This window comes from Strongylocentrotus purpuratus, unplaced genomic scaffold, assembly GCF_000002235.5.
Source record: "Strongylocentrotus purpuratus isolate Spur 01 unplaced genomic scaffold, Spur_5.0 spur5_scaffold_16, whole genome shotgun sequence".
NCBI lineage: Eukaryota > Metazoa > Echinodermata > Echinoidea > Camarodonta > Strongylocentrotidae > Strongylocentrotus > Strongylocentrotus purpuratus.
In genome coordinates, this window is record NW_022145601.1 from 12,505,424 (window position 1) to 12,517,465 (window position 12,042).

Sequence of the window (12,042 nt, forward strand, 5' to 3'; positions counted from 1 at the left end):
TTCGTCAGATGGGGAAAATGCTAATCTTATTTTGGTATATCGTTCAATATTCAGCAATTTTTTTAATTTGGCTTACCTTTCAAAGCGAAACAAAAGTAGTGCTATCAAAATTAAATGAAGCTTTTATTGTTTCATTGTTGTATTCATTGACAAAGAAAATTAATGATTAAGCAATACTTGCACGTACTTTGATGAAATGTTAAACACTGATATACAAGAAAAATAAATGTAAAGATAAAACAATCAAACAAAACTTGGGTATCAAAACAAACAGCTTATCGTGTCCATGATAGCGCATATTGTATTCGGTTTGAAATGAGATATGTGATTTGTATACTTATTGAAATGACGTCAACCAACAAATAATTGCAAGCCAATACATATTCCGTTGTTTGATAATGCTTTATGGATATGAAGAAAGTTTATCGAAGAGATTAATTTGTCGTAGCTTTGTTTGCATTTCTATTGTGACGGCTACATTTTGATACAACAAACATATGGAAAAAAACACTATCAATCGATTAAAATGCATAATATGATCAAGTTAAACTGGTTTTCCTCTTGATAATCAGTTAATTAATAGTTTATTCTAGAAAGAAATCGATTCTAACATTCTCTGAAGGAGAACAAAATAGTCTACACCGCTCCTCCGTCCCTGTTATGCTCTTACGAACAATGTTGAATATAACTTAACGCTTAGTGTAACTTAAAATGGCGCCTAACAGCAAAAAATGGCGCCTCGCTGACCGTGGCGCTTTTCCTCCAAATGGGTGTGGTCGCCTATCGTATGAAGTCTGCTATACACACTGTGCATCGGAATTGATGTAATCTATGCAAAACAATAAACTATTTTATAGATATAAGTCCATTTATTAACATTTTTTTCATTCTCCAACGTGTTCATTGCCGTCTTAAAATCCACGTGGTGAGCTAAGAAACTACATGTTGCCGTCCTCAGAATGAGACCGCATGTTTAAAGAGACAAAGAACATAGACAGAACATGTCTGGATACGGACTTATGGACCTGATACAACTCCTTGTAATCTGATACCTCATTTATTTATCTTCACATTATGCCTTTGAGCAAATACCGCTAAGAAAAGAAAAGACATTAACTGCAAGACCGTTGTCTTGCAATTGATTAATTTTCAGCGAAAGATCGATGGAGTATAATAGCGTATGTCAATCGCATGGTCAAAAGGGCGCTGTACCAGATAACCTCACCGTATTATGTAATGCATTCTCATGTCATGGGCTGTCGGGCAGGTCATAGCGGCCATCAGAAATTTAATCAAACGAACAATGAATCGTCAATCACTATTTTCCCATCAGGTAGAATGTTTATTATTATATGTATCTATATATCAACGTTTCTTCTTCCCGGCTCGGATGTTGATTCCAAAATTTGTCCACACATCTTTGTTTTCTGCCAACCTAGTACACTCTTAATGCTACTCCATCTCTTAATGTTCCACTCCCAGTTACTTAGTAGTTCTTATTTCCCCTCTTAGTCTGGTACTTTCTACTTTTCTTTCTAATAAATATTTCAAAATGTTAAATATATATATCATCAATATATGAATGTTCTATTAAATACGTTTAGGGGCTAACACGCATCTATCCAAATTTGCAGTGTTTGGGACTTTGATTGAAAATGGGTTAAATATTTCTTTAATAAGGGCTAAATTTGAATGTTACTTCCGCATTTTCCCGCATTTATGTAGGAGTGCCTTCAAAAATTAAATGAATACAAAAGAGGTGAAATTTCTTTTACCACTCATAGTAATAATCAAACTGTTATATATTTACTTTAACAGATTTTTAAGCAGTTTTAGATTCATGAACAAAATATCAACCACTTCCAAATTCATGGGCTTTGATAGTCTCACTTGTTTTCATCATTACTGCACATGAGGAGGCTTCGGAGAAATACCGGTAACAGCTTTCGTTAAATTAGTCCCGATAGGTGATACAACATACACTCTGTAATCTTTTAAATATGCCTTCATAAGTCAGTTTATGTGCAACTTACCATAAAACATGGTATTTTGATCCCCGATTTCATATCTTTACACTCATCATGTATACCAAAGGTAAAATTTCCACTTAAACTCTGCACGTCACCCGCACGCACACTGCAAATGTAATGGAGCCACGTGATTGGTCAATAAAGTTTTCACGCCATTGCAATACGATTCCTGTCTCACGTTTGGCGCACGAAAACTTTACATCCACATCGCATGATCACGCGCACGTCTAACTTTTGCACGTTTTAGTCTGCTATGTTCAGACCTGTTATTTCGTTTATATGAAGGTAAATTACTTTTATCGAAAGTGCATCTAATTTTTGACTGTAAGAAAGGATATGTCGTATATTGTCGTCTGTTTAATGATCATATGGAATTGTTTAACAGGCAATGTTTACACCTAGGTATCATATTTTAGCCCGAGTTGTTGAAAAGTTGTAAAAAGGTTCATTATTTAAGCCTGCAGTTGCACGCCAAAATAATGTTTGAGTGGGTAGTGTGCAGGTGTGTACATTGTTTGAGATATTTGTCTCAAATAAAGGTGTCAATCCGCTCAATACAAAAGACGAAGGACGAAATCATGTTTACTCCTCTCGTTATGTCTCCTCTCCATGTTCGCTTACTCACTCTCTCTCTCTCTCTCTCTCTCTCTCTATCTATCTATCTATATTTCGATATATCACTTCGCTTCTCCCTCATGTTTTCCATCATCTCCATCCTCTCCATTTGGATATTATTCTCCCTCCCTCCTCTCCTCTCGATCTCTTATCCCATTTTAATCTCAATATCATTACCTTCTCCTCGTCTCTCCCTATCTATTTCTTTCACCTATGTCCTTCTGTTTATTTTAGGCCTCCCCCCCCCCACTCTGTCACTCCCCTCTCTGTGTCTGTCAGTCTCTCTCTCTCTCTCTCTCTGTGACTCCACTGTCTCCCCCCCCCCCTCTCTCTCTCTAATTGTACCTCCTAACTCACCTCTCTTTCTTTATCTGATCTCTATCCCTCTTTTTCATCAGTTCCTCTTTCTCTCTCTCTATCCACAATGATGTATCTTTCCCCCCCCCCTTTCTCTCCCCTCTCTATCTCTCTCTCTCTCTCTCTCCCCCTTCCCCCCCCCCCCCCCCCCCCCCTCTCTCTCTCTCCCTCTCTCTCATTTCCCCCTGGTTTTGATGGACAGATAACTGCTGAACTGCGATCGATTAATTTACTTTTATTTGTTATCGACTGTCCTACTTCTGCATCACACCAAACACTCAAGATGTGATGAGCTGATGCAACAAACGCAGTACAGAGAGGCGTAAAAGATAAATGTGAAAGTTTGATAGAGTGACATGGTCCATGAAGTGCTGCTGAATAGGAGAAACGAAAGATGAAATAAGAGAAAAGTCGGAGCAAAAGTTTGAGAACTTAGCTACCCTGGTATATCTCCATAAAAGTAATCACACACTTCGAAGCAGATTTTTCTACCGAAACGGAAAAAACGGAAATTAGTTAAGGCCATAGGGATTAATATTTTAATTTTGGCGAAAAATTGCTGCGTAAACAAAGATATATAGTTATTTGATGTACGTTATTACCAAAGAAAATATAGGAGAATGCCTGCTAGTCATTATTACACTTTTTTGTTGCTTAACACAAAACTTTAGATTTAAAAGAGCAGCAACTGATATAGCTAGACCCGGGGAAGAAGAAGACTTAGAGATGCTGAATCACTATTTATCTTTTCGTCTAATGAATATGTTTTCGAATGTCAGTGATGTAAATTTATTGTTAAAAAATGGTATCATTATCAATGCTATTGACGGCCGAAAAGGGGTTTCGTAATGTTGATAAAGAACACGAACAAAAAAAAACATAGTGACCTTTTGACCGATGACGTCAGAAATCAATCAAACTTGTTCGAAGAAAGGTGCACCACAATGACTCATACGAGACTGATGACGAAAACCACAAGTGACCTAGAAGTCATTGGACGTCAAACAAATGAAAGAAAATTAATGGCCGTGTCAAACTTTGCCTGGATAAAACAATAATGGTATTCCAAAAGTATAAACCAAACAAAAGAATAATAATCAAATGAATAATAGTAAAGATCTGCAAAAGTCAAAATGTCATTTTTCAAGTAAAGATTCAGATTATTTAATCATTATAACTAAGGAATTCAAATAAGGAATATGAGACACACCTCATAAATCTGATGATGAAAACCACAACCGCAACAATGGACCTAGACGTCAAATAGATGTGAGAAAATTAATGACAGTGACAAATTAACGTCCATAAATCAACAGTGATGAGATTTTCAAAACTGACAGTTTTTTTTTTTCTTTCATAGATTTCTGAATCATTGTGATAGAGAATTCTTGAGAAATAAGGAGCATAGGTTCATATATTGATTATCGATCATAGGTTTTAAAAAAATGTAATGTTTAACACAAAAATCTCTCGCACAAGTCTAAATCAAATTATAGTTTTACAATTTTTGAAGACGGTAGAACAGTTTGTAATGATTTTCGCTCCAAAAGTACAATGGAACACGCCAGCGACGTAAACCTCTTCGTTAAGATACTTAAGGTTAAGATATTTAAGGTTAAGATACTTTTTGTACTTTTAAGCTAAGCAATGCTGATTATCATTAGCGACACGATTGTGCCATGAGGAAAGAAATGGAATTGTGGTAGACTAACTCGGAAAAACAGTTAATCAGGCATATCAAATCCATATTAGGATCTTCACGGTTAATTCTCAAAAGGTTTCTCGATTCGAGTTGACGGGTATTTAAAACATGACTGCGTCGCTCTTGATAAAATAATGGGTGCAGAAATTATCACCGCAGAAGTGGAAAAAAACAGAAATGGAAATCAGAATGGTGTCCATGAATGTTTCGCCACATAAAGACTTTCTACGAATATGAGCGTTCTTGGTCGAAACCACACATTTATAATACGTCACAATAACCTACGGTGACCTCTTGACGATTCAGTCTGTTCCAATACTCATTGAGGTCTGTAGAGTACATGGTTAAACTACGTAAGTTTAATCTCATCCCCCGACAGTCATAATCAGTTACTATCCGATCCACAAGTGGGGTGTGGTGCAAATACAGTCATTACATATGACAGGACAACTCATGTTTCATAACTGTTTATCACAATCGGTATCTTTATCTCTCGTCTTCTGTCTGCCTCTCTCTCCCTCTCTCTCTCTCTCTCTCTCTCTCTCTTTGCCTCTCTCTCTCTCTCTCTCCACATCTATGTTAACCTGTCTCCCTGTCATGTGTAATATTCATACAGATGGGTGTCTGTTTCTGTGTCTATATCCCTCTATTTTCCATGTACATTTAATTGTAGTTCTATTAGAAAATATTGTATATTACATTCCTTAGAAGATATGAACTTTAATTTGCGCGGAGACCAACCAACACATGTTTTGACTGCATTTAATGTGATATAATGATATATTTACTCGGGTTCTAGCTAACCTCGGTTAGCATGTTGCCATTTGATAATAGCTCCAATTACCCAATATATGTATGTATATTGTATTGACAATGAATGAATGTGCATATTAGTGATTTAGTAATAAATTCAAACTCAAATTCTCCCTCTCTCTATATATTATATCTCTCTCTCTCTCTCTCTTTCAAACACACACACACACACACACACACACACACACGCTCAAACATAACTTACTTTATAAATATTTCCATATCACTACAGTTTCTGAGCTTACCAAAAATTCATGTTCACCTTGAACTCGAGACTCCTCTGTTCATTTTTTTTTCATGTTACATTTGAAGAGTCAACAAGTGAATGTTTAAGCGCTAGAGTAAGCGCCCTAATGTAAGCAACGTATTCGCTAAGGTATGTCGACATGATTGCACATTTTGTGAGAGAGAAAAGAGTGAAGAAAAATAAGTTATGATTGATTTGAGGTGTTCTGGTCGGCTTGAGGGACTAATCGCCTCAAATTCTTACTTAATCTATCGTGGGAACAACAAACATAATTGTGAAAATATGCCGACTCTGTGTATGATACCGAAAAGGAAACTAAAGAAAAGCTTTCATAAAAAATTGCTGCCTTAAGTTTGCTCAAAATATTTTTGTATGCGTACTTCGACCCTTTCTGATGATGAGGATAATAACAAAATGACAAAAGAAATTGAGTGACGTTTTAAAAGTTTACAGCTACTGTCTTTCATTTCAAAGTTTCGTACAGCGTATTTGAAATTATCTTTATCATAATATTTCCCTAACTATTTCGGATATTTTCACATTTCTTCTAAATAACATGATGTGATATAAATTACAATTATTATCACAATAAGTTGATGTGTGTATCTTAGTCAGGCATTAACAAGCTTGGAATAGTTTCAAGAAAAGAAAGAATGAAGTAGAAAAAAAGTTGAGAAAACAAAGGCCAAATGATTCATTTCTCCAAAAAATGAAATTCATATTTTTCAATCAATCCCAGCAAGCTCAGTGTCTTTGTTCTTTGTTCTATTCTTTTTTTCCTTCTCGTTTTCCTTTTTTCTTTTTCAATTCTTAGCTCCTCTAGGGGACGTTCAAAACGAGGCTATAACAAAAGAAATTAAGAATTCCTCTTTTTATCGCAGAAAACTACAAAAACTTTGTGAATAACTTTTTCAAATTTATCAAAATTAATTTTATTCTTAAATAAATTTTATTTCCTAACATACCAGGACAAACATTGTTATTAAAATTTAGCATACCCCGATGCTAGATGCAAAATCTTCAAGATTTCTGTATTGGGTTAAACCTTACCGCTCTAAATGACTGTTTAATTCTATCAATGAAAACTCAATGAAGTTTGTATTTAGATAAATATAGCTTTCTTTTCCTTTTTCTGTTTTTTTAAAGATAGCTACAAACACTAAATGAGAGCCATAGGTCAACTGGTTCATTTTTGTCACAGTAAGTTTAAGGAAACTATGTGTACTTAAAATATGAAACTGTGTAATAGGGTCACCCCGTTTTAATGAACATGTTTTAAAAGACTTAGTCGTACCGGGTCAAAGCCATAGACGGGAATAAACATAAATGTTTGATGAATTATTATTATTATTATTATTATTAATTTGGCGTTACCTGAGCCTGGAAGGCGAACAGAATCCCTGTAACCCTCTGGTCTCTCCTCCCGGTATAACTGATTGGGGTGATTTAACAAATATGATTCAATTTTGGAGTAAAATGCTTTTTTGCTATGATGGTCATTTTTCGAACCAGCAAGTTTTTTAAATGCAAATGTTTAAAATGGCCGAGGTTTCACCGTCTAGCTTTCCCATGTCTCTCTGGGATTCGGCGAAGGTGAAAAACGGAAACTGTCCATGGACATTTCTGAAGTCTAGTTCTAGCCCAAATCTATATCGCCATTCAATGTTGTCCGACCATCAATCACGATATTTTGTTGCCCAATTATCACAAATTTCTGACATTTTGAAGGATTACTTACCCGGCGGCCGTAGTGGTATTGTAAAATTCATCTATCAGTCTATTCAGCTATGAGAACGGCGCCGAGGAAAAGGAGATGAGGGGCAGAGGTGCGGATCAGGTGGGAGGGTAGGGGAGAGGAGGGAAGTCAGTGACGGATTTAAGGGGGTGCAAGAGGCTCGTGCTCCCTTTCAAAAACCAGTATCACATCCCTTCATTACAAAAAACGTGTCCCTTTATTCTAGTCTATGTCTCCATTTCAACATCTTTGACCCAAAAAACACCTGAGAAGATGATAACAGCTTTTTAAACTTTTTTTTTTTGGGGGGGGGGTGGTGTCGAGGGAGTGGTTCTTGTCAATGGAAAGTCATATAGCGCCTTGAAATATGTTAGCCGTTTTTTATTTAGCTTGTCAGAGATTTTCGGCGTTGTGACCCCCCCCCCCCCCCTCCCTCAATTTAACAAAATGATCCTCGATCCGCCCCTCAGAGAAGTGGTGCGATTGGTTGCTAGAGTCGTCTCTTTAGTCGAGAAACGCCATTAATACAATCGCATGAGAAAAAGAATTGTAAAAACAAAAAAAAATGGATGGGTGCAAATAAGGAATAGACAGTCCGCATGTGCCTTATGTAAAGCAATTTGTGATCTGATTTAGTTTGTAATAATTATTCAGTAGCAAATTTGTCATAACACTGATCTCATTCATGTAAACAGATAGTTTACTAGGTTTATACCTAGTCGACATTTACCTCTCAATTCCTTATCATTTATGACAATATTTATAATGACAGTCCATTAAAGTAACAGGGAAATAATGGCCGAAAATGATAAAGATTGTTTTCTGTACACTTTATTTATACTTGATGGTCCGTATGATATTAGAAGAAAGAGAAACAAATATTGCTTATGAATGTATAATTATTAATCCTCGTTCAGGGTATATCGGGCAAAGTCAGAAGGGCTTTAGAAAAATTCAAAAACATTTCGTATGATCGAGCAAGAAGGGCGTTAACTCTTGGCATTTGCCACATTGAAGTTTAATGGCTTTTTGGCAGAGAGGCAGTACTCAAAGGGTAAACGTTGATGTAGCATGGAGCTAAACGTAGAATGACAGTCGACATGCAACCGGTTGATAGGAGATACGGAGAAAGAGAATATTTATACATGTATGTGCACACACACACAAACATATATATATATATATATATATATATATATATATATAAGCAAGTTTAGTGAAACTGCAATTTCTGACAGTGCTCAACTGTAGGAGCAAATGTAGATATAGGAGTTGGAAGGTTACACTTTATTGGTACGAGTTATACAGACTGTTTCGCCAGAAGGCTCATCAGTAACTAAATACATAATACAATCATGGCGAAGTTAAAAACACTCATGTGCAGTCAGGCAAGAATACAAAAGAGACACAAATAATACCCAAGTAAGGGCGAACGCAATAATACAATAGTGGAATTAAGGGGTTTAAGGGTAAGGGGAAAGGTCATGGTGGTACAGGGGGGGGGGGGGGGGAGGGGTTTAACCATATTCAGAGAGTAGAAACTTTCTCTTATGTTTACATGTGGAAATGAGTTCAGTTCTAGAGTTAAGGATGGTGGATTTCTCAGCAGTGATGATGTGGTACTTTTCCCATAGGCAGAGATTGCAGCGATTTGTTCTGGGTGAGTATGGTTGGGCGTGCCGGATGATTCTCCATGATATTGTGTAGGGTGTCCCGTCGTCTTTCAGCATCCAGGTGTGTTTACTTAGCTCGGTCTGGTATCTCTTTTCTTGGTGGGTGAAGCTTGCTTTATGAGTTGCATATCTGGCTTTGAAGGATGTGGATGTGAGTCCAATGTAGAGTTTCTCATCGTTGGGGGTCACAACCTTGGCTTCATAGACGATATTTTTGGTTGTGCATTTTCCTGGGAGGGGGCAGTCGTCTTTCTTTCTGCAGTTGCAGGTTTCTGGGTCTCGGTTGGGGTTGTGGTTGATGATTCTATTGTTGTGGGCCTTGGTTATGGTTGCTATGTTATCCATGCAGCTGTAGCTGATCTTCAGTGTGTTCCTATTGCAGATTTTGTGTAGTTGGTGTTCCTTTGGGAAGTGCTGGTCTACGAGAGCGAGGAACCTTCTGCCAATATTCGTCTTCGCGTGCTTGCTATATGGGGGGTTGAACCAGGTTATGTTGCGTTTTCGTTTGTGGTGCTCTTTGTTGTTGATGTCACTGGTCTTGGGTGTGTAGGTTAAGTTGGTGTTGTGGCCGGCATCACGGAGTGCTTTTTCATACTCCGGTTTCGCCTCGTTGAATACCTCTGCGCTGCTGGAGATCGTGGATAGGCGGGTTTGTATGGAGTGCGGAATCTTCTTGGTGACGGTTGGCGGGTGGTTGGATTCTACATGGACGTACAGCTGGGTATTGCCAGGCTTCGAAAATGGTTTGTGTTCTTTGCTATTGAGATCGAACGTGACATCTAGGAAGTCTACGACGGTAGAGTTAGCACTGGCTGTCACCTGGAGGCCTATCTTTCTGAATTTCTCACATAGCTTCTTTTTTATGGTCTCTGCTGCTCTTGCTGGCTTGTGGACGATCGCTAGACCATCATCCCTGTAGAGCCCAATGTTTTCCTTGGGCACTATACTTTTGATCTCATCCAAGATGAACGAGCCTACGAGCTCGCATGTTTCTGCACCATCGTATGATCCCATTGTGACATCGAAAAGATCATCAGCTGTTGCCTTTTGCCAGGACATGTTACCATGGAAGAGGAGGGTGTTCTTGGCTTGGAAGATGATTTCTGCTTCGGATGTGGTTATGGTGGTGAACCTCTTGGCGAAATGGATGGCTTTTTGCAGGAGTTGTCGGTCGATGGAGGGGTAGAAGTTCACAATGTCGAAAGAGATGAACGTGGAGTTGGGTCTGGTTTCAATACCCTTGAACCAATCTATAACTGCGGTGGAATTTTTCCATTGGTTGACATTCGTAGCTGCTATCACCTCGGTGTTGATTCTTTCTAGAATTTTCTTGGAGATGATGCCGATTTCACTTTTACTTGGATTGATGAGTCTACATGTCGGGTGGCTTCGGAAGTTTTGCTTGTGATCTTTTAACGTTACATATGCGGGCTTAGAAGCTAGTACTTGCATCCTATCTGAGAGATCAAGGTTGTCGGCGATCTTTCTTGCTTCTATGTTGGTGGTGTTTTCTGATCGCTGATCTGATCTCTTGTATGCAGCTGTGACGCTGTCTTTCATCAGCTTTTCATACTGCTGCGGGGTGACATTGTAGTAGTTACTCGTCTTGTCAGCTGGTACAAGGATGTTCTTTTCGTTTCGGATTCTGTTCACATCTTTCTTGAGTTCGTTCTGGAGGGGGGAGCTCACTCTGCGGAATTTAACCTCTTCAATCAGCCTCAACAAGTCGCCTTCAAAGTCTTTCAGCTGTGGAATGAAGGGTGGGGATCTGGAGCTTTTGAATCCATATGTTTCTTTGTGGTCATGCTTTGACTCTGGATTCAAGAAGAAGAACGCTCTCCAACGAAGTCTTTTCGTGAAGGTTTCGACTTTCTCTATCAGTCTCTTAATGTACTCGCTGTTAGACGGCACTGGTATATTCTTCATGCTGTATTTGAAGCTAAACTTATCCATTCTCTCATGTATATATATATATAGTTATAGAATATATAGAGAGAGGGGAGAGAGAGAGAGGGAGAGGGGGAGTGAGAGAGAGAGAGAGAGGGGGGTGGGGCGAGAGAGAGAGAGAAAGGTAGATAATTGAGAGATGGAGAGAGAGAGAGAGAGAGAGGGGGGTATTGAGAGAGAGGGGTGGGGGCGAGAGAGAGAAAGATAACTAAAATGAGAGATGGAGAGAGAGAGAGAGAGAGAGAGAGAAAGAGAGAGAAGGGGAGAGAGCGACAAGAGACAGAAAGAGACAAAATAGAGAGAGAGAGAGAAAGAAAGAGAGAGAAAAAATACACTCGTTGAACATTATGTTAATAGAAAGGTAGACAGCTAGGTAGTGAGGAGAGGGTTAACATTGGCGATACGTGGAGCTATGTACAGTCAGTCAGTGGCAGTCGACATGCATGCTACCGACTGCTTCTCAATTATGAACATGATCGTAAAGAAGCAATGTCAACATCATAAATCACTTTGATGTCACTATTACTTTTCTTCTTTCACGAGGAGAGGGGCATCTAAATACCCGTGAAATCGTGGTAAACGATTCGGCTTTGAACTTACAATGAAATCAACGATCGACCCGCGGGCTTGTAATGGGCGCGCGGAAAATAGCGCGGGGAAAAAGGATCGTGCACAGTGCAAAGATGAACTAACTATAAAACTCGACTCTGGTCCTGGTGATACTTGCTATTATCAAACTTTGATCTTTTCATCCCCTGTTTCAGAGGAGATTCTGGAAATGAATTAAGGAATTTGATTTCTTAATGCCAATTCTTTTTGCAACACTAGATAACCAATTCGGATATAGACATGTATTTTGCTATTGGATTATGCCAATCTGTTACCGTTTGTTGACTTTATATTGGAAGTTCAATTGACCTTAA